Source organism: Macrotis lagotis, chromosome X (genome assembly GCF_037893015.1).
Source record: "Macrotis lagotis isolate mMagLag1 chromosome X, bilby.v1.9.chrom.fasta, whole genome shotgun sequence".
Taxonomy (NCBI): domain Eukaryota; kingdom Metazoa; phylum Chordata; class Mammalia; order Peramelemorphia; family Peramelidae; genus Macrotis; species Macrotis lagotis.
The window spans coordinates 63665332-63685221 of NC_133666.1; the positions used below are offsets into that span (position 1 = coordinate 63665332).

General features: G+C 40.6%; 1 pseudogene; it reads right to left on the reverse strand.

The window, feature by feature from the left end:
- Window positions 1-857: 857 nt before the first annotated feature.
- On the reverse strand, window positions 858-5416 carry LOC141498689 (peptidyl-prolyl cis-trans isomerase FKBP3-like; annotated as a pseudogene).
- Window positions 5417-19890: the final 14474 nt, after the last annotated feature.

Consider the following 19890-nt stretch of genomic DNA (forward strand, 5'->3'; position numbering starts at 1 on the left):
TATACTTGGAAAGTAGCATCCTGGTCCCTAGATCTGATGCATGATCTTATGGTACAGTACTATTTTTTTGTGGAAACACATTTTGATATTCTTTATTCATTTTATTTTAAATGTGAAAAATTCTGCTTCTTGCATAATCTTGACTGCATACAGGCCCAGGAAGGGTTTGCCTTGTTCCTATTCAGAGAGGATTTAAACTTGAGTCCCCTAACTCTTTAGCCAATGACTTCTGCTGAGCCCTTAAAATTTTTCAATATGTGTGTTATTTACAGCCAGTAAGAAAAGCTGTGCCCATTAGTCACCATCACAGATGTAGTGAAGTTTTTAATTGAGAAGAGGACAGCATTTTTCACAACATATTTGGAGGTAGAGAATCTCATTGGGTAACTATTTGCTGAAAAAAGCGATTATCTTTATAGCTAACACAGGGATTGTCATAGGATAATTTCTTAGTTATGTCTAACTTTCAAAAACTTAGGTTTAGGTACACCTGCAATCATGTGTTCTAACTGAAGGGATGTGTGTGTATGTTTGTATGTTTTTAAATTAGGTTCAAATCAAATGATCACAAATATAGCTTTTGAATTACTAGTGAGGAAAGCTCTAGTTTCTAAAAACGTTTCAAAAATACATTGGAAGGAATCTTATGCATCATGCATAGTATCTGAAAATTCAGTGAGCCATCCGCAGTTGGTCTTAATGTATTTGTATTCAGGATTTTCTATTTGCAACGTGACTTAAATAATAAAAATAAACAAAGAATAGAAAACTTGAGCCCAGCCTCAACAATAAACACTCAGCTTGAGGGATTGATCCTCAAAATAAATGTTTCCCCCCACCCCCAAGTATAGAGAAGGTCACAGATTTGTAGAAGTAACTTCTGAATTATGTAGCTCGGTCAATAAGACATCAATGTCCACTAATTTTACTTCAAAAAATGAGTTTTGGAGTCAAATATTTTGCATTAGGCTTTCTTTTCTTGCCATAAGCCCATTTCAGGTTCAGTCTCCAGATGAGCCTATTATTCTCTCTTATTCATTGTTAAGAGAGCTACTTTCCCATCTCCTGATAACTTTACTGACTCCAACTTTAAAATTTAGAGGCTTTGGGTGCAACTAGGTGCTTCACTGGCTCTGGAGTCAGACCTCAGTTCAAATCCAGCCTCAGATAATTGATACTTACTACCTGGGTTGATCTTGGGGCAAGTCATTGAATCTTGATTGCCTCACAAAAAAGAAAAAGAAAGAAAACTTAGAGGCCTAGCATTCTTTCCTTTCTTTCCGTTTGTTGAACATTAGTATCAAAAACATTACCAGCAATGGAAAAATCTCCTTTTTGGGAGTTAGTTTTTTATCCCACTTCTTAAGAATAGATTTTGTAGATTTTGGTGGATTTGGTGAACCCTCAGCCAAAGTCTCTTCAGTCTTGACTTCTTTGGATTTCTCTTCATAAAGTTTCACCTATTCTGTCACTTTGGCAATACTCCTAGCATTTTTGAAATGCTTACTTTGAAAAAGATGGTTGTAAGGTGGTGACTCAATGATCCTTGTTTGCTACTTTGGTTGTCCTATTTACCAAAAGAAACTGGGGAAAGCGGACATCCTATAAGGATACCTTGGCCACATGTCTTAGGTTTCCCAGTAATTTTTGGTCTGTGAGAAACAAATCCAAGCGATTGTCCTGCAGAAACTTGATGTCTTTCTTGGGAAGTGCTACTTAAGGCTTGCCGTGGTCCAGGAACTGCCATCTTCCCCCTACTGCCTCTAGGTGACTGGGTGACTGAACCTGCCGGCTGCACCAGAGACAACATTTAATGGCTCAGTAGATAGTTGAATCCATATTATGGGTGAAAAGTTGTAGTGAACTCATTTTCTCCATTCAAAGAAAAGGAAGGCTATCTTTTGCTTGGCCAGTAGGAAGAGAGATGATCAAAGAACAAAAGATAGTGTGTTGGAAGAAAACTTAGAGGGCCTCTAGTACTAGGTAAAGTTTCTCTCAAAGTTTTGTCCTGAATTATGGCATGATTTTTCTTCATTTTAATGATTCCCTTAGTAATTTAAATGACATTCCAAGAGACCCAAACTGACAACCCTAAAGGTGAGAAAACCTTGTTTACTCACAAAACAAATAGCACAAGAAATGGAATAATACAAATTTCCCTGCAATGGATGGACCTCCGTGCTGACCTGGAGGGCCTACACTTATGAGAAAGGGCAATGATATATGTAATGGCTCTATAAAAAGGAATCCATCATTAAAAGCTGCAGGGTATGTGTGTGTGTGTGTGTATGCGCATTAGCATGGCAGGTAAACACACACACACATACACATACACACAGACACACACACACATACACACACACACACACACACACACACACACACACACACACACACAAACCTAGGAGCATTTTAATGGTGACATAAAAGAATTGATGCTGTTCTCCTTATAGGGTCCTAGCACGACAATGAGTGCACACTGCCAGGGATCAAGAGACTCAGGCTCATATTTCTTAATGTTCTCTAGGGGATTTTGTCCATGGGTAGTCTACTCTATGACTTGCTACTTTGCACAATGAGGAGATGCACCCCCCTTGCCCCCCGCAATCTCCTCCTTTACTTTTCCACTGGAGGATGGTTTTGTCAGATGCAAGGTTTTTCACTATGAACTGCTTGAGGAAATGCAATGTTGGAATGATCCATTTCCTCTAGTCCATTCTGACCTGCTAAGTATTTAAATAAAAATCAATTATACTGGTTCTCCCTTAACACCACCCCTCCCTATTGAGTCAGTTCCAAGTTGAAGATTCTATGTGCACAACATTTTGCACATCGACCCCTTCTCTCCCAAAACCTCCACCCTAGTTCATATCCATGTTGTCTTTCACTATTGCAACAACTTCCTAACTCAGTCCTTCTGATTTCCCTCTCCAATTAGTGCTCCACACAGCTTCCAAAGTGATACTTAGGAAGCATTGGGATGATGATAACCAATCTTCTACCGAAAAAGTGACATTTTCTCTCCATTTGGACTGGGAAAAGAATATTAATTCACCTCTTTTCTCCCTTTTTCTCTAGGCAGAACAATAGCTACACCCCAACAAGTCATGTGACTGGATCAACCAGGCATTTTTCTGTTGTTCACATGACAGGCCTCCTGCAAAGAAGATGTGGGAGACAGTTATTGGCCTTCAGAATGGGCCCTCAGAGTTTAGAATTCAGAAGATAGGATTCTGACTCTTAGGTCTCCTCACCTGAGCTGCAGACATAGCAAGAAGAGACATGAATAGGAACATGTGATCCCATGGAACTAAAAATAAGTGAAAGGAGTCACATATCTTTTGAGCACCCTCATTACCTCCTCCATTCTTTTTTCCTGATGGGCAAAGAACAGAGGACAAAGTTTTTTGATTATCTCATCTTTCTGATTCCTCTTCTCCCTCCTCTTCTACTCTAATTCTTCTCATCTCTCTTGTCTCTCCCTTTTCATTCTTCTGAAAGAGGAAAGAGCAGCAAGAAAAATCACCATTCCTATGAGCAGTGATAGGCAGAAGCATTGTTATCCCTGCCTGTTAGGACAAAAGCATCCCATTTTCTCTCTCCCCCTCCCCTCCTTTTACTTAGATTCAGCACATAGCAAATATTACATTGATCACAAAGGACAATTCAATGGTGCAGTGAGTAGAATGACAGCCTTGAAGTCAGGAGGAACTAAGTTCAAATCTGGTCTCAGACATTTACTAGCTGTGTGACCTTAGGCAAGTCACTTCACCCTGATTGTCTCCCATTGAGGGCCATCTCCAGTCGTCCTTATCCATATTAGGCCACTGGACCCACGTGGCTCTGTAGGAAAAAGTGAGACTGGTGACTTAGCACAGCTCTCCCCACTCCAATCCAATTCATGTGCTTGTGGTCTTTTTCTTAAATGAAGGATGAAAAAAAGATGATGATGATGATGATGATGGCAATAACACCAGCATTTATATAGAACTTTATCATTTGCAAATCATTTCACAAAATAATTCACACAATTTCATTTGATCGGTGCTACAATCCTGGTAGGTAGGCACTATTATTATCCCCATTTTCCAAAGAAGAAAAGTGAGGTAGACAAAAATGAATTGACTAGCTCGGGTTTCACACAGCTATTTACATGTCAGAGACTGAATTTGAACTTGCAATCCTTACTCCAGGCCTGTCTCTCTAGTAACTGCCACACCATTTAGCCACCTGTTGTGGAAAGTTGGGTACAATACAGGACAGGGAATCTCTTGCTTTGCATAGACTGGATGTGTGGCTCTCACCTGCCTGGATATGAAGCAGAAGACAGCCAGTTCCTAGGCCATGATCTATGCCCTAGTTACAATGATTGCAGCATTTGATTCTCCTAGCTTTGGGGAATACAAAGAGAAGCCTCTTGGTCTTTTGGGAAAAGATAAAAATGTACCTGAAGTCCATTTGATGATATTTCTTGAAAACAATCAAGACTTTCTGATGGCAATTGGGCTGATGTGCTTACCTTCCTTCAGTGAGGCATTAAGAAAGCAAGCAAACATCTGAAAGAATGTTTTTCTTTTTAAGCTTTTTTCTTTTTCTTTTTTTCTTTTTCTTTTTTCTTTTAAGCTGTTGGGGGGGGTGGCAAATGTTAAGATCAATACCAAACACCAGAAACTCTATTCAGAGAAGGGTTAGCAAGGACTTTCCCATTCTAAGCTTTATTTGCATGAAATTCTGTGAGCCACAGAGCCATTTTGTCCCTAAAGATACTGTATTTCATAAATTCTTAGCATTTTTAACCAGTGAAAAGAGATGGAGAAAACTTACATGCAAGACCATCTTTCTGACAGAAAGTTGTGTTGAAGTCTCCATATTGGTTTCCTTTCTAAATAAAATTTTATTATGCTGCCTTCCCTCTTGGCCTTAGAAGGCAATTTGGCAACCTTGTGTCTGTCTGTCCATTAACCAAATTGCCCAATCCAGGGAGCATGTTCAGTTCCTACTATGCGCCAATGCTAAGTTGAGTAATGGCGTGAAAACTTAGGAGGCACCACCTCACACATCTGCATCAAAGGTCTTGAGCTTCAGGGAATCCGAACGCTAGCAAATTCCCACCAAAGGGGTCTCACATTCAAAACCCATTTCATGCAGTGCAATGTAGAGTAATAAGCATTTCTTTGAAAATCCATATTAATGTTTATTTTAATATTAATGTTTCTTTTAATGATACATTAAAAACATCTGTCACTTTCCAATACCCCCAAAAAAATCCCAGTGAACACAATGCCTGCCAACTATATGGCTTCTTCCTGTGGGGTGGGAGAGTGGCAGGCTACACCATCATAAGTCTCTTTCAGAAATCTTTCAGGGCTATTTTCCTTTACGTGATTCTTCTGATTTTGCTCACTTTGCCCGGCATCAGTCCATAAAAGCCCCCCTCCCTCTTTGGCCTAAATTTTTCATATTTGTCTTTATATTATGCCCAACCTGTAGTAGAGTGTTCCAAGCTCATATTTGTCTGATCAGCCACAGTCAGACACACTGTAATTCGTTTCCAACATAGTGATGCCATTTTGGTCTTTGGTAATAAAGGACAAGAACCAGAACCAACATCCAATAATATTCCATTACAATCCTGTTCTATGAACTCATTGCTTCTGCCATTTTCCAACTGATGGGGGCCCACTGGGTTTCTAGTGTTTTTGCTTTCCATAAAAAGACAAATGCTATGATCAGCCTTGTGTTTGTCTTGGACCTTTGTAGTTATTGGCTCTCTCTGGGGTATATGCTTGGTCATAAGGACTTTTTTAGTGTAATACCAAACATCAATAGGCATTTCTTGAACACCTACTATGCAACAAGGCCCTGTGGTAGAAACTGGGGTACAAAGACCAAAAAAATCATCTTTTCCATCTAGGTGTTTCCATTCTGCTTTATCTCAGCATATCCCAAGCTTCCAAGGCTTCAGAGTCTGTTGTCTCTCCACTTTCTCTTTTGAGACCAGAGAGACCATGGGGCCTGGGGACTGTCATTGGCTATTTCTAAGGACAAAAGTAGGGTAAGACTTGGGATCAAAGCCCCTGAGAGAACAGTGAGAATGGGAAGAGATGGGAGCAGCTTGATTGACAAGCTGGATTTTTTTTTATTTTTGCAAGGCAAATGGGGTTAAGTGACTTGCCCAAGGCCACACAGCTAGGTCATTATTAAGTGTCTAAGGCCAGATTTAAACTCAGGTACTCCTGACTCCAGGGCTGGTGCTCTATCCACTGCGCCACCTGGCCACCCAACAAGCTGGATTCTTAAGGCTGGTTGGGCAGTATCCATTCTGCCCATTCTACTACCACATCACTTCCATCTAACTCCTTCTCTGTACTCACCCAGCCCCCAGCCCAAGTCAAACTCATGACCTCTCAGTTGAACTAATTTGCAATGACCACCTAATTGGTCTTTCTGCCTCCAGTCTCTCTCCCTTTCCAATACATCTTGCACAAATTTGCCAAACTGGTTTTCCTAATCACAAGCCAGATCACATCATCATAGTAATAACAATAGCAAGAAATAGTCTAGGTCTTTTAGGACTTTATAAATATTCTTGTTTGATATTTTCTAACTCAGGAAGCTCTCTTTGCTCCTTATGACCTGTAGAATAAAGTATAAAAACCTGTGTCTGGCATTCAAAGCCTTTTGTGATTTGATTCCAACCTAACTTTTCAGGTTTATTACACATTCCTCTCCCACTTGCTCTTTACATTCCAGGAAGATTTGCTATTCTTCAATCCTGATATCCCAGTGCCCAAGGGAGGGACCCTGTTTTATTCCTTCCAAACTTTGCCCTCTCTAGCTCCTTAAATTCCTACATGTTGCCAAAGGTGGTGATTTGAGCTTAGGGTCAGAGTGGACCTAGAAGAAGCCAGATGCCCCTCTACCTGCTTAGCCGCTTGTCCTGAGCCAAGGAAGAAAAATATCAACAACTTGGTTGGAAGAATCTTGAACAGGGAGTCAGGAGAACAGGATGTTTGTCTCTTCTTTGGCACTAATGCTGGGTCTGTTTTTTCCTTAGTAAAATGAGGGGGTTGGACAAGGAGGTCTCCAAGATTCTCTTTAGCTCTAACAGGCTTGCAAATCTGGAAGATCTGGCCTCCATTCAACTTTACCTCAGTAACTCTGTCTTCATTTCAGGAAGGGTTCAACACATCTTCCTTTATGATTTTAGACAATTCACTGACTTTCCATTATGGAGCCACAGTTTCATTCTCTGTAAAATCAGGGAGATGGAATGGTTGATCCCTAAAACCCTTTCTGGTTTGAACATGCTACTTTGATGGGACTAGGCTTGGGGGGGGGTAGCTCCTAATCCTCTTTTAGCATCCTTTCCAAAAGGATTCATTTATTTTATTGAAGGGTTAAAATGCTATACTTCCACCACCACCCCATCATAAGCAGGCTTCCTAAATGCCAAATGGGAAGAAACAACTGACCTTAGTATCTAGTTATCAAGAATAATGAACTCAATTAGATAACTACAAAATAGCCAATTCTTCAGGGTTAGAAGGGAGGGTCATGCTACTGATATCTGGGGAGACAGAAATACTACGGGGATGGTCTCCACACTAACCGTGCCCAGCTGAAGAGTGCCTTTCATCAATCTTGAACTAGGTGTGGCTTGATTTGCCTACCTTGGGTGTAAGAATTACAGTTTACAACTTTTCTCTCTTGTGTTTGGGGTAACCAGTCATAAAAGTGGCTCTCCTCATGCCCCTCCCAGTCATCCCAACACCCTGGATGGTGGATGCTCCAGTTAGGTGGTTCTTTCCCACATCCTCTGGTTGAAAATTTCCCAATCCATCCTCCCCTCATTCTTGTGATTCAGGGTTGCCGTCTTGGGCAGTAAAAAATCCCTTCTTCCAATTCCCTCTCCCCTATTCTCACCCCGAGCCACCCTTTAAGCCCTAGTGACCCACAGTTGATATCCTTTTATGCCCTCCCATTCCATTATGGCCCCTGGAACTCTCTCTCTATTGATAATAAAATCCTCATCATTTACCTCTGCTGCTGCTAAGAAAAGCTTGACTCCCATATAAAGACATGTACCCCTGACTACCCATTCCAATTCTTGCTGTTCCTTCTCCTGTGTCTCAAAACAGTGGGCCAAGAGGGAGTCATAAACATTATCACTGCTCTCCACTGACACTTCAAGTTCAACCCTTTTGTATCCTCACTCTATATCATCTTTTCCTTCGAGGTTTGAGTTGCCTGTCCATGTCACCTGGTCCAAATCCTAGAAATGGGTTGAAAAAGGTGAAAGAAGAGAGACCTTTGTTTGTCTGTAATAATAACTAGGACTCCAAAACAGAAATAGGTTGGGTGGCTGCCTTCTGAGCTCAGGGAACCTCTAGTAAGGCTAGCTCCCTGTACTGGGTGCAACCTTACTTGACGTTTATCTTGTTATTGCTTATAGCTCAAGTCTGTCCAAAGAAAACAATCTATTAAACATGTTACCTTAGTCTTGACTTTGCTTAAGTCACATTTAGATATATTAATAGGCTCTGGTTGTTAATTTGTTGCTGTTTTTCCCATGATGGGGTTCTGTTTATAATGCAAGATTCTCCCAGGAGTCAAAGTTTCCAAGAGACTGGTTATAAATTAGACAAACCGGTTGTAAAGGATGGGGAGGATCAGTTGTGGAGGATGGGGAGAAAGAGGTAATGGAGGCAATATTTGAATCAATTCTAAAACACCATTTTGCTCCAAATGACTAATACTGCAATCTGGAATGGAATTCTGCAACTTTCCCAAATGTTGAACTCTAAAAACATGTTGTTTACAGGATATATGTAGAATGAAAAATTAAAATTCATGCAACATAGAAAAAAGCCGCAGATCTTTTTTTTCAGTGTGTATACATGGATGTGTGTGTGGATGTGTGTGGGGGGGGGGGGGCGTGTAAAGTCTTTTTTTTCCCTTGAAGCCAAGAACTTTTATAGTTCCCAAAAGCTATTTATTACATTCTGGTTTGTGTTGTAAGAAGGTTTTCATGTTCTGAGCTTCAAAATCAATAAATTCTATAGCCATCAGCCAGAGAGAAACCCTGTGGTGAGATACTTAACTACAAAAGTATGGGTATGGTCTTGCTATTTTCCAATGTCTATAATGGTTGAGAAGCTGGAAGACTGATATGGCCGAGTATTATTTATCATTGCTAATTTAAATTAATGTTATCCTGTTCAACAAATTGGGGGAATCTCTGCTCCCAGTGCCAACTGTTTACTACCCAGGCATCTGAGACCTGCTGCCTTTTAATCTGTGTTACTGGACCTACCCTGCTAGCCTGTCTCTGTTAACAACCCTCCAGTCTTACTATGCTGAGTAATTGGACTGAATGTAAGTCTTGTCTACAATTGAATATGTGTTACCTCTTTGAAACTTGGAATAAAAAAACTTGGATTCAACTCCTATTTTTTTTTCATTCTACTTGAGTGACCTTGGGCAGGTTATTTTAATTTTTTCAGCCTCAGTTTCTTCATCTGTCAAACAAAGATTTTAATAACTTGTTTGCCTTCAACAGTCTTACAGGAATCAACTTTAAAAATATATCTAGAGTATTTTTAATGCCATAAAATGTGTTCTATAAGTGGAAGAAAAAAAAAGCCATACATCTCTAAGTGTATTCATTTTGTAAACTGTTTAGCCTTGTATAAAGGTGTGTCCTTACTATTATCCAAAGAAAAAGAATATATTCTCTCAGTCTTACATATACTTGCCCAATATATCTGCCAATGAAAGAAATTTTTGCATGCTTTGAGAAAACCATTTGATAATGGCCATATTTTAAGTGTTTAAACCAATGAGATTAGTAGAAGCTTAATAGCCATCATGGCCACTCCCTGAGGACCCTCTGGTACTTAGTGTTTTCATTTCACATCACACTGGAAGAAAAAAAAAAGGCAAAACAACTTAACAGAATTTGGGTTCATAAGTGGAGTCTATTAGGGATCACAATGCAGACAACCTCCACACCCAGTAGCATGTGATCAATGAGGAAAAGATAACTGTGAAGTACAGAAAAGGGAAGTAAGCCCATCACATAGTAAGAACCAAGCATAACAGATGGAGGAGAGCGAGGACTACACCGGTTCCTGGGGAGATGGTAAGACACCCAGAGGAAGACCTAGGTAGTAGATCCCTTCTAAGAAGACAAGGATCAGAATTGGAGAAGATGAAAAAGTGTGAATACTGCTGTAGACACCCCTCCTTGGGATGGTTCGGTTTCAGGAGAATGGTCAAGTCAGAGCACAAGCTTCTGAGAGCATTTCCTTCTGGAATAAGAGAGGCTTCCCAAACTGTTTCTGGAAAAAGAAACCTAACCCTTTGCAATGTTTCTTAATGAACTAATTAAATTTCTTGTTTGAAAGCAACTGCCCTCAGCCAATCTCTGGTATCCCTGGAGGAAAACCAGTAGTTGATTTTTGCCAGCCTCACAGATTAGGCAAAACGGAAGCCATCACAATGTACTCCCCAAACCCATCCCTGTAGTCAACCAAGGGCAGGCATTAATTCCATTCAAGGCCTCATTAGTTGTCCCTTGGACAGCTGGCAGGAGTGGGGGGAAACCTTCCCACTACTAAGATGGCAGCTACGAACAGAAGAGAACACCCAGGGGTCACTTCACAGATATGGACTCCAGGCCGGAATGAGGGAAGGGTGAATAATGAACAGTGAAGCTGAGCCTTGCTATGGGCGCTGAAGGAAGAAGGGATTTCACCCTGGATATCAAGACCAGCCTCCTGACTCCTTAATATAATTAGACCATGAAAGTTCTGTAGTCTAGCAACCGTGGAGAATATTTTTGACTGGATCAGATCTTTAGCATCCGTGAAAGGCCCTCCAAGGAGGAAGCTGTTTATGGTACAGTGAACAATGGCAGCACTGGGAGATGTTTGTCTTTCAGGTTTTAAAAATAAAATTCCTGCTCCCTGATGCAATCACTTCTTCCATTCCTTTTTGTTGGAAAAAAGGAGAGATGTCCTTTGCAAAGTTCCTGAGTGGTTTTCATTGGACTCCAGGTACAAGGTGATACTCTGCACCAGAGTCCTCTGTAAGTGGGAGCTGAGGATGCTGGGTACATTTGAGCCCTCCCTTCTCCCCCACCCGGCCCCAGGAGGTTTCCCTTCATTATCATGCTACTCAGCCTGCCTTGTTTATTCCTAATACCTTTCCCTCCATGGTACCAGCCATTGCCATTTGTGTTAAACCCTACAAAATCCTCTTTGTGGCGAATTCTTAACATTGCCCACTACAGCTCATCAGAACCGTTAAGTCTGATGAACTATGAGGTGAGGTCGGAATGTGATAAGCCATTTGAAAGGGACAATGAAAAGAATATTTGGAGGGAGAGAACACACAGCACCCTGGGAAATGAATGTTTTTGTGGAAGAATGAGCTACACTTGGGTGCTCAAAAGTAAATGATATTAATAAGCTGATTGAAAGCCATCACAACTGTGTGAAATAATGTATTTAAAGATCTGAAGGCTAGGCATCTCATCCATTGCATTTCTGCAATTTCTGAATTAGAATCAGAAAAAGCAGAACCTGACAGACCAGGAAACTGGGAGTTAAGGATTTTGAGTTTAGGCTTTCAGGCTGTGGGTATTTATACTATACTCTAACTCTGAGCTGTAATGAAAAATTCTGGGCCCCTGGGCAAGCACCCCAAAATACAGTAGGAATAAACAACATGACAAGTGCTCTCAAATCAATATTTAAAGACAAATCCTTTGGAGGGAGTGAAACTCTACTTTAGAACATAAGCCTTGACTTGGGGGGAATTGGGATGGAAGGGGGGGGGGGAAGAGACCTTGAGGCCCCTGTGGGCAGATAGACTGGAACAAAACCAAGAGGCTTCTGGGTAAGCTGCTGCTTAAGGAGGGAATGGGGTTGGTTGACCCAAGCTAGAGAAAAATTCTTCTTGGGTATAAGTTATGTAATGGGTTTACACTCTGGTAGCTTTCTGTTTTAATTCATTATTTCTGCTACTGAGAATTTAGCTCAATTATCCAACCTGAGGAAAGATTACATGTGTTTTCAGAATCCTATACATTTTAGCACACCTGGGCCCAAGCTCTGGTTGACCACCCTGTTTACAGCTCTTCTCTACCCCATTCAGATGTGATGTTCCCCCCTCTCCCATTCAGTTCTTCAATGATCCCAGGATTACTTCTCTCCCAATAAACTGTGGCAAGACTGTGGTTCCACATGCGGATTTACTAAATGCTTTAGTAAATGAACCTGAACTACCACAGAGCTCTTGCTAAAATGACAAATCAAAATATAATCTTTTGTTTCAGTAAAAACTTTTCAAAGTAGGTTTGGCTAGCCCTGCATTACAGGAGCCAAGACACAGAGCTGAAAGAGACCTTAGTGATCATCTACCTTAAGCATTCTCATTTTATAGATAAGGAAACTGAAGTCCAGAGGTAAAAGGACTTGACCAAGGTCAAAGGTCGCAAAACTGAAATCAGAACCCAGGTCTCCCAACTCCAAGTCCTGTATACTTTCCTTGTATCATACTGACTCTCACCACAAGACCTTTGATGGTATACTGGTACTTTGTCTTAGTCCCTTTTGCAAGTTCACCTGGCCCAGCACAGTACTCTGCACATGATACATGCTTCATAATGAATAGATGAACAAATGAAATGCCCACATAGTAGAGTGGCATAAAGTGAATCCAATGGAATGGAGGGGGAGGTTTGATGCTGGGAGCATCAAGTTGACTTTCTAAACTCAGATCTCTCTTAGATGAAGGATTGAGCTGAAACTTTGGGAAAGGCCAGGTCTAAAGGAACAGGGGAAGGTCACCATCCTGCACAGGGAACACTCAGTTCCTAGAAGGCAGAGGCCACCTCTTCATTTGGCCAGGCCACATGCAGATAGGAAATTTTTTGAAAAGCCTTTCTGATGATGTTCCCTAGTAACAAAAATAGAAAAGTGAAGTTGATTTACTTAGGAGTAGGCTATGGGAAACATTCAAGGGAGCATTTATTTATACTACACCACCACCAACAAAAAAAAGCTTGCTCAAAGGTTTTGCTGAGAGGCTAAAAAACCCAAACGGCTAAATCTTCTGATTTAGACATTGCAGTCAATGAATCTCCAGAAAGTTCCTGGAGCAGTGGTTCACAATAAGCTTCTCAAGCTTTTGGTGTCTTCCTGGCAGACTTCATTATCCCAGTGTCTTTTAAACCCCATATGAGCCATTCCTATTGATTATAATGTTGCCTACTGCTGAGAGCAAAGCTGCTCCATTGCAGACTCCTGGGCTCTTAATCTTTGCCAGCAGGTCACTGATGTCTCCCCAGGTTTTTCCTTTTAGCAGAATTAATAATGATGGTGATGGTGTTGATGATGATGGTGATGATAATAATAATAGAGCTTCTGTGCTTACAGTGCATATTCCATTAGAGGAACTTGATGGAAACCCAAATAGGGCTTAAAGAATAGCATTTTTTCGGTGCTGAAAATATAAAGTGGTGCGATTGCATTTGAGTGAGGATGGCTGAGCTTTTGTGATTTTTGAATCTAGAGCCTAAAGCCAGGTGTGGATTTTTTAAAACACACAGATGATCGAAATAAGCTCTCTAATGAACAACTCTAGACGTACTGAGGTATACTATCACTTCCCATGAATTATTTTACTAGCTGTATGCCTATCTTCCTTCCTTATTATAATAATTCCCAACAGGAAAATATGTAATAGATTGTTGCGGCTCACCAACGAAAAAATCTAAAAAGCACAAAAAATCCCCAAATCCCATAACCCTCCGGTGAGTTTTCCAACAATTTCTGTCATGTTCTCCAAAATTAGGGGAATAAAGCACAGGGAAGGGGGAGCTAGGTGGCACAGTATATAGAGCACCGACCCTGGAGTCAGGAGGATCTGAGTTCAAATGCGGCCTCAGAAAGGTAATAATTACCTAGCTGTATGACCTCAGGCAAGTCACTTAACCCCACTGCCTTGCAAAAAACAAAAAAATAAATAAATAAATAAATAAATAAAAGCACAGGGGTAAAAATACATAAAGAAGGATGTCCTGAAAATTATATTTTGCAATAGTATTAACTGTGAAAGAGTTGTAGACTAAATCACCTTAATTTCTTCAAAAAGTTGTCATATTTTAAAGAAATGCTCTGGCTATTTCATGTCAGTCCCAATATGGATTCTTGGGCCCCAGGTCCAGATGCATCCAAGGTTGAATGAAATTACTTCTATCTGGAGATAAAATATAAATCCATCTAGGTTTCCCTAACATTGTTCTTTTTTATATATCTTGCATTATGATTTTTTTAAAGGCCCATTCTCATCAAATAGAAGCATTGTCATTTAGTAGCGACATTTCAGTAAATTCCATGAGGGCAGGGCCTATATTTTTTTGATCAGTGAATCCCTAGCCCCTATTACAAGAGATCAGGTACAGAGCAGACTCTTGATAAAGACCTCTTGGATCAAATGGAGTTGGTTAGATTCTATTTGTTTTTAATAACTCAATTTGTTTCAACAGTAAAATAAGATAAGGGAGAGTTGATTTTGCTTGGGCCCCATCAATGTTTGCTTTACTTGGAAGCCACCACAGTGTTCAGTTTTCAAGGAAAAGGAATAGTGACAACAACGACTAGATTTAGAGAATAGGTTTTAAGGTTTTTAAAGCAATTTATAATTTGTCTTATTTTATCTTCACAATCATCCTGAAAGGGAGTTGCCATAATTAAGCCCATTTCACAGGGGAAAAATCTAAGGCAGACTGAGGTTAAATGACTTGTCAGAGTCACACAGCTAGTCGTTTTCTGAGGTCATATTTGAACTCAGATCTTTCTGACTCTGAGTTCAGCACATGATCCACTACAGTCAACAAGACTGCAGTGAGGATGGGGGAGCCAGGACAGGCACAGAAGCCCAGGTAATCAACAATCCCTCCTTCTGTTTACTCCACCTCCCAATCTTGAGGCCACAGAAATCAGAGCTCATGATGAAACTGGCATAAACAAACTGGCAACTAATAAATACAACTTGCTACCAGGTAGGTCCCCACTGTTGCTGTACAAGCTATATATTTATAAAGATTATTGAATTAGCCCCAAAGGGAATATAAACATTAATGGTGAGCTTAAAAGTCAGAAAGATTTGACTTCTAGTTCCACTTCTGATAGGACCATAGGCAAGTCATTTAGCATTCTTATGAAGTTTGTTGCAAAGATCAGAGGAGAATATGTATGTATAATAACAGAATTCCACTCTTCAGTCCAGTGAGGCAGGGATGTTTCACATCTAACTTACCCACTACTGGGCCCCTCTGCTCCAGACATAGCTTCACTTCAGGGGGGCAGCTTGGTCTTGACAAAAGGGATAGAGTTCTTTTCCCCTGGGTTCCCTTGCTCCTTACACCCTCCCCCACCCAACACACACACAAAATACCCTAGAACTCCAGGAAATGATTTAAAGTTTAGTTTGACTTAAGAGGGGAAACAAGGGATTCCCTAGGGTTTGCTATGTTGTCCCAGTGGTCTTGTGACCAAGGCTCATCTCCACACTCCCTTCAAGGGATGGTCACTGTTACTTATGTTAAGAACTTTGTAAGCTTTACTGAACTAAGTAAAGGTCAGTTAGCTATTATTTACTTCCATCAAGTTGCATCAATGAATAGATCAAACAATGTATTAAACAGGAACCCTCTTTCATCATTTCATTTGAATTTCTTTGTATTAGTGGGAGACATTTCCTTGGACTAAGAAAAAGTGAAAACTTGAGCCTTAGAGAAACTTTATGGAAGTAGCATTCTATTATCCAGCTGATATTGATATTTGTCCTTCATTCTCAAAGAAGACCACAACATCAGGGAGGTGATGTCATGACAAGTGCATGAATTCAATTAGAGGGAAAGGGGACTCTGCTAAGTCAGCAGCCTCACTTTCTCCTCCAGTCACATGGATGCAGTGGTCAGATAAGAATCAGGATGACTAGAGATGACCTGAATGAGAAGCAATCACGGTTAAGAGTCAAGAATCCTGCATCTCTCTAAGCTTCACTACTTTATTTTTAATGGAATTAAATGCTGTCTTCTTAGAAATGTATGAACTATCCTGCTGGTAAACCCTGTGAAGTTCTCGTTTTTTCATTTAACTGCTTGTGTGTTTCCCCTATCGTTTTCATCAAACCAGCCTTGATCTTTGTGAGTGTTCTGAGCCAGATGAGCAAATGCAGCCATATACCAGATCTCTGAAAGTTGGCCACTGTTTTCTGCTCCACCATTGCCAGTTGTGTGTTGACTCAACTTCTTCTCCAAGTTAGCAACAAACTGTTCCTATTCACAGAGACAATCTAATCTTTGGGGTCACCACTTCAGTTGAATACGAATATTTAGCTTGGAGAGGATGAGTCTGTGATCCATCCAACTTGCCAGATTCTGGATAGTGGATGTTAATTTTGTGATTTCCTGGTCATCGGTGTGGAGTTTCCATGCTTTTTATCAAACACCTTCAGGGAAGATGAACATGGCCTCTAGGTCAGCTACCTCAGTGATAGCAAATTCTTCAACTTGAAAAGGCTACAAGCCAAGAGTGATGCGGAGGGAGGGTCGGTGCCTGATCTAAAGTTTGAAGATGATTATGCCTTCAATGCAGCCTCTGAAGCTGAGATTCTACAAAATATGGATTGATCCTCTGCTGCTTGTGCTCATTTTGGTCTAACAAGGAGCATCAAGAAAAGCCAGGTGCTCCATCAACCAGCACTACACCATTTATATGTGGAGCCATCAATGACAGCAAATGGAGAAATTTTGAGGACTGTGGACAAGTTCATTTATCTTGACAATGTCCTTTCCAGGAACACAGTAATAATGAGGTTAACACTCTCATTGCCAGAACTAGCTCAGCAATTGGGAGGCTTGGAAAGAATGTGTGGGTGAGAAAAGGTGTTAGACTGACTACAGACTGAAGGTCAGTCATTGTGCTGACTTCATTTTTATATGCCTGTGAAACCTGGACAGTCTACCAGTGCCATGTCAGGAAACTGAATTGCTTCCATTTTAATTGTCTTATGAAGATTCTGAAGATCACCTGGCAGGAGAAGGTACCAGACGTGAGGGCCTTTCTCGAGCTAAACTGCCAAGCATTCAGAATTACTACAGAGAGTGCAACTATGATGGACTAGATTTGTTGATAGACATACACCTGCTCAAAAAACTGTTTTATAGAAAACTCATCCAGGACAAATGCTTACAAGGGGGTCAGAAGAAGCAATACCATGACACCCTGAAGGTCTCATTGAAGAACTTTAGAACTGATTGTACAGCATGGGAGACACTGGCATAGGACTGCCCAGCATGGAGTGTCCTCATTGGAAAGTCAAAAGGTGAACTCCTGGTAAAAATGAAGATGGTAACATAAATGGAAATGATTGCATAGCTGCTTATTGAAGGAGGGTATAGCAGACTGGGTCCAAGTAGACTCCAGCAGTGGGTAGCAGGGGGAGCAGGTCTTTTAATAGTGTATGGGACATAGGAGGCAGTTTCTTTAGGAACTGGGAACCATCGGGGTCTCCATGGACGTGTTTTACTTGGAGGGTACCAAGGTGTGATTGGACATTGGAATTTCTATGGAGGTTAGAATTCATGTCCTTAGGAAAGGATAATCAGTGGAGCTCTTGCCTTTCTTTGTATCTCTAGCATACACTTTTGTATCTCCTTGTCACATAGTAGGCACTTAAATCCTTATTGATTTGATAAATGCTAAAATTATGACATTTGGGATTTCCATTTTACTAGGCATTTTTACTTCTAATTCAAGGCCAAATCAGTTGTCTTACAGACTGGCCTGGCCTCTGAAGTCCTATGAGCTGAACTTGGGGCTCCCTATTGGTTTGTTTGAGAAACCAGTTGGAGTTTTTACATGACTTTTGACACAAGCCAAGCCCCATAGAGTCTAGGTTAGAAATTTCTCTCTTCTCTGTCTCCAGCCCCGTCATGTGGCAATAGGAGAGAATTGAGTTTTGTTTCTGTCCGGCTATTTTAAATCCATCACTGGTCACCAAGGGTACACTCGAGGGCTCATATAGTATCATGGATTTATGAGCTTTCTAGTACTGTGCAATAGGAAGTGATTAGTTTTCCAGGTATTTCATGGAAGCAATGCTGGCAGCATGTTACAGACTTGCCAATTTCCATTTAATTCCCCCTAAGGTTAACATTACATGTTATTGCTACAGATTTTGAGATAAGAATTGAAGTTTCTCAGCCCTTGTATAACTTTATGGATGTGGCAATGATAATCCATTTCTGTTCACCCAACATGAGAAGCTGAGAGTTCAAAAATGAGACTCTAGAAATTCCCTAAATGGCAGCTGCCTAATAATCAGGCCTCTGTAATTGCTACACAGGGTCCTGGATCAGTAGTCTCATATTGGTCGCTATCCAGAGGCACTATAATACATTTCTTTGGTTTTCTTTTAAGACATTTTAATGCCTTGTGTTTTTACATCACTGTTAATTTTAGATACAGAACCTGGCCCCTATCACGTGGCTGGAAGTGAACTTTCCCTTGGAAGAAGCAACAACAACAACAACAACAACAAATACATGGACTGACTGGGCATAACAGGATGTGCCACCTTCTGCCTTCTTAGTATGCAGCCTCTATCTGCAAAAAGAACGTGTGTTTCATTGTCTATTCCTTAAGGCTAACCCACGATCTTTCAATAAGTCACAGTCTGACTTCCTTTTAGCGATTTTTTTCACAGTTTTAAAGTCATTGTTATATACTCTGTTTTCAGGTTAGGTTGATTTCTCTTCACATCAATTCATACACAGCTTTCCATATTTCTATGAATTCTTTATGCTCATTATTTCTCACTGCACAAAAAAACATTCCATTACATTGAAAGGCCATGGTTTGGTCTGCTCTTCCTAGTTGATGGGTATTCCCTTGGTCTCCAGTTTTTTACCACCACACAAAGCACATTGTTCCACCCATTTATCTCAATCAAGTCAACAGACATGATTAGGTTTTAAAAATATGTAAACAAGATTATCTATATCCTGTGATCCCTTTATGAGATAAGAATGTCTCTTTAATTTGGTCAACCAGGAAGTAGCATGATTGACCAGCTGAGCAACCTATGACCCCCTGGAGACTTTTAAATAGTGGGAGAAGTTTCAGGAATTGTTTAGTTAAGCAGTGCAGGGTTTCATTTCAGAGGATTCTAGATAACCTCTCCCCACAAAACATGTTGTTGGAATACCAGGCGTGCCTTGCCAAAAAGACTATTTTATGGAGAACTCACATAGGGTAAGACACTCTGAAGGTCTCTCTTAAGAACTCTGGAATTTATTGGGCAGCATAGGAGACACTAGTACAGGCCCACCTGGCATGGCATGCTCTCAGTTCTGTGAGTAAGACAGAATTGAAGGAGCTCAACGCTTTAGAGTAGCAACCCCAGGTGTTTACATGGACTATTTATGCCCAACCTGTAGAACATTCCAAGTTTGTATTGGTCTGATCAGCCAAATTGGTCACACTACGACTCATCACTAAAATAGTAATATCATTTTGTTCTTCACTAACATAGGACCAAGAGCCAACAAGAAAGACTAGACCAGTAACAGCCAGAAGACATTTGAAGGAAAACACAGATGCAAATCAATACCTAAATAAAGCCACTTGACGGAAAAATCATCTTTGAGCACTAGGACCTTTTTATCAGAGAATTGGTTTTTTCTAGCTATAGTCTCAAGAAAGGGCTTCTGGCAACCAAAAGTTGTGTTTCCCCTTTGAGCTCACATGGGTATGCTCAACATCATCATCCTCAACATTAATCTCACTCATTTTTGATCTCTGTGTGTAC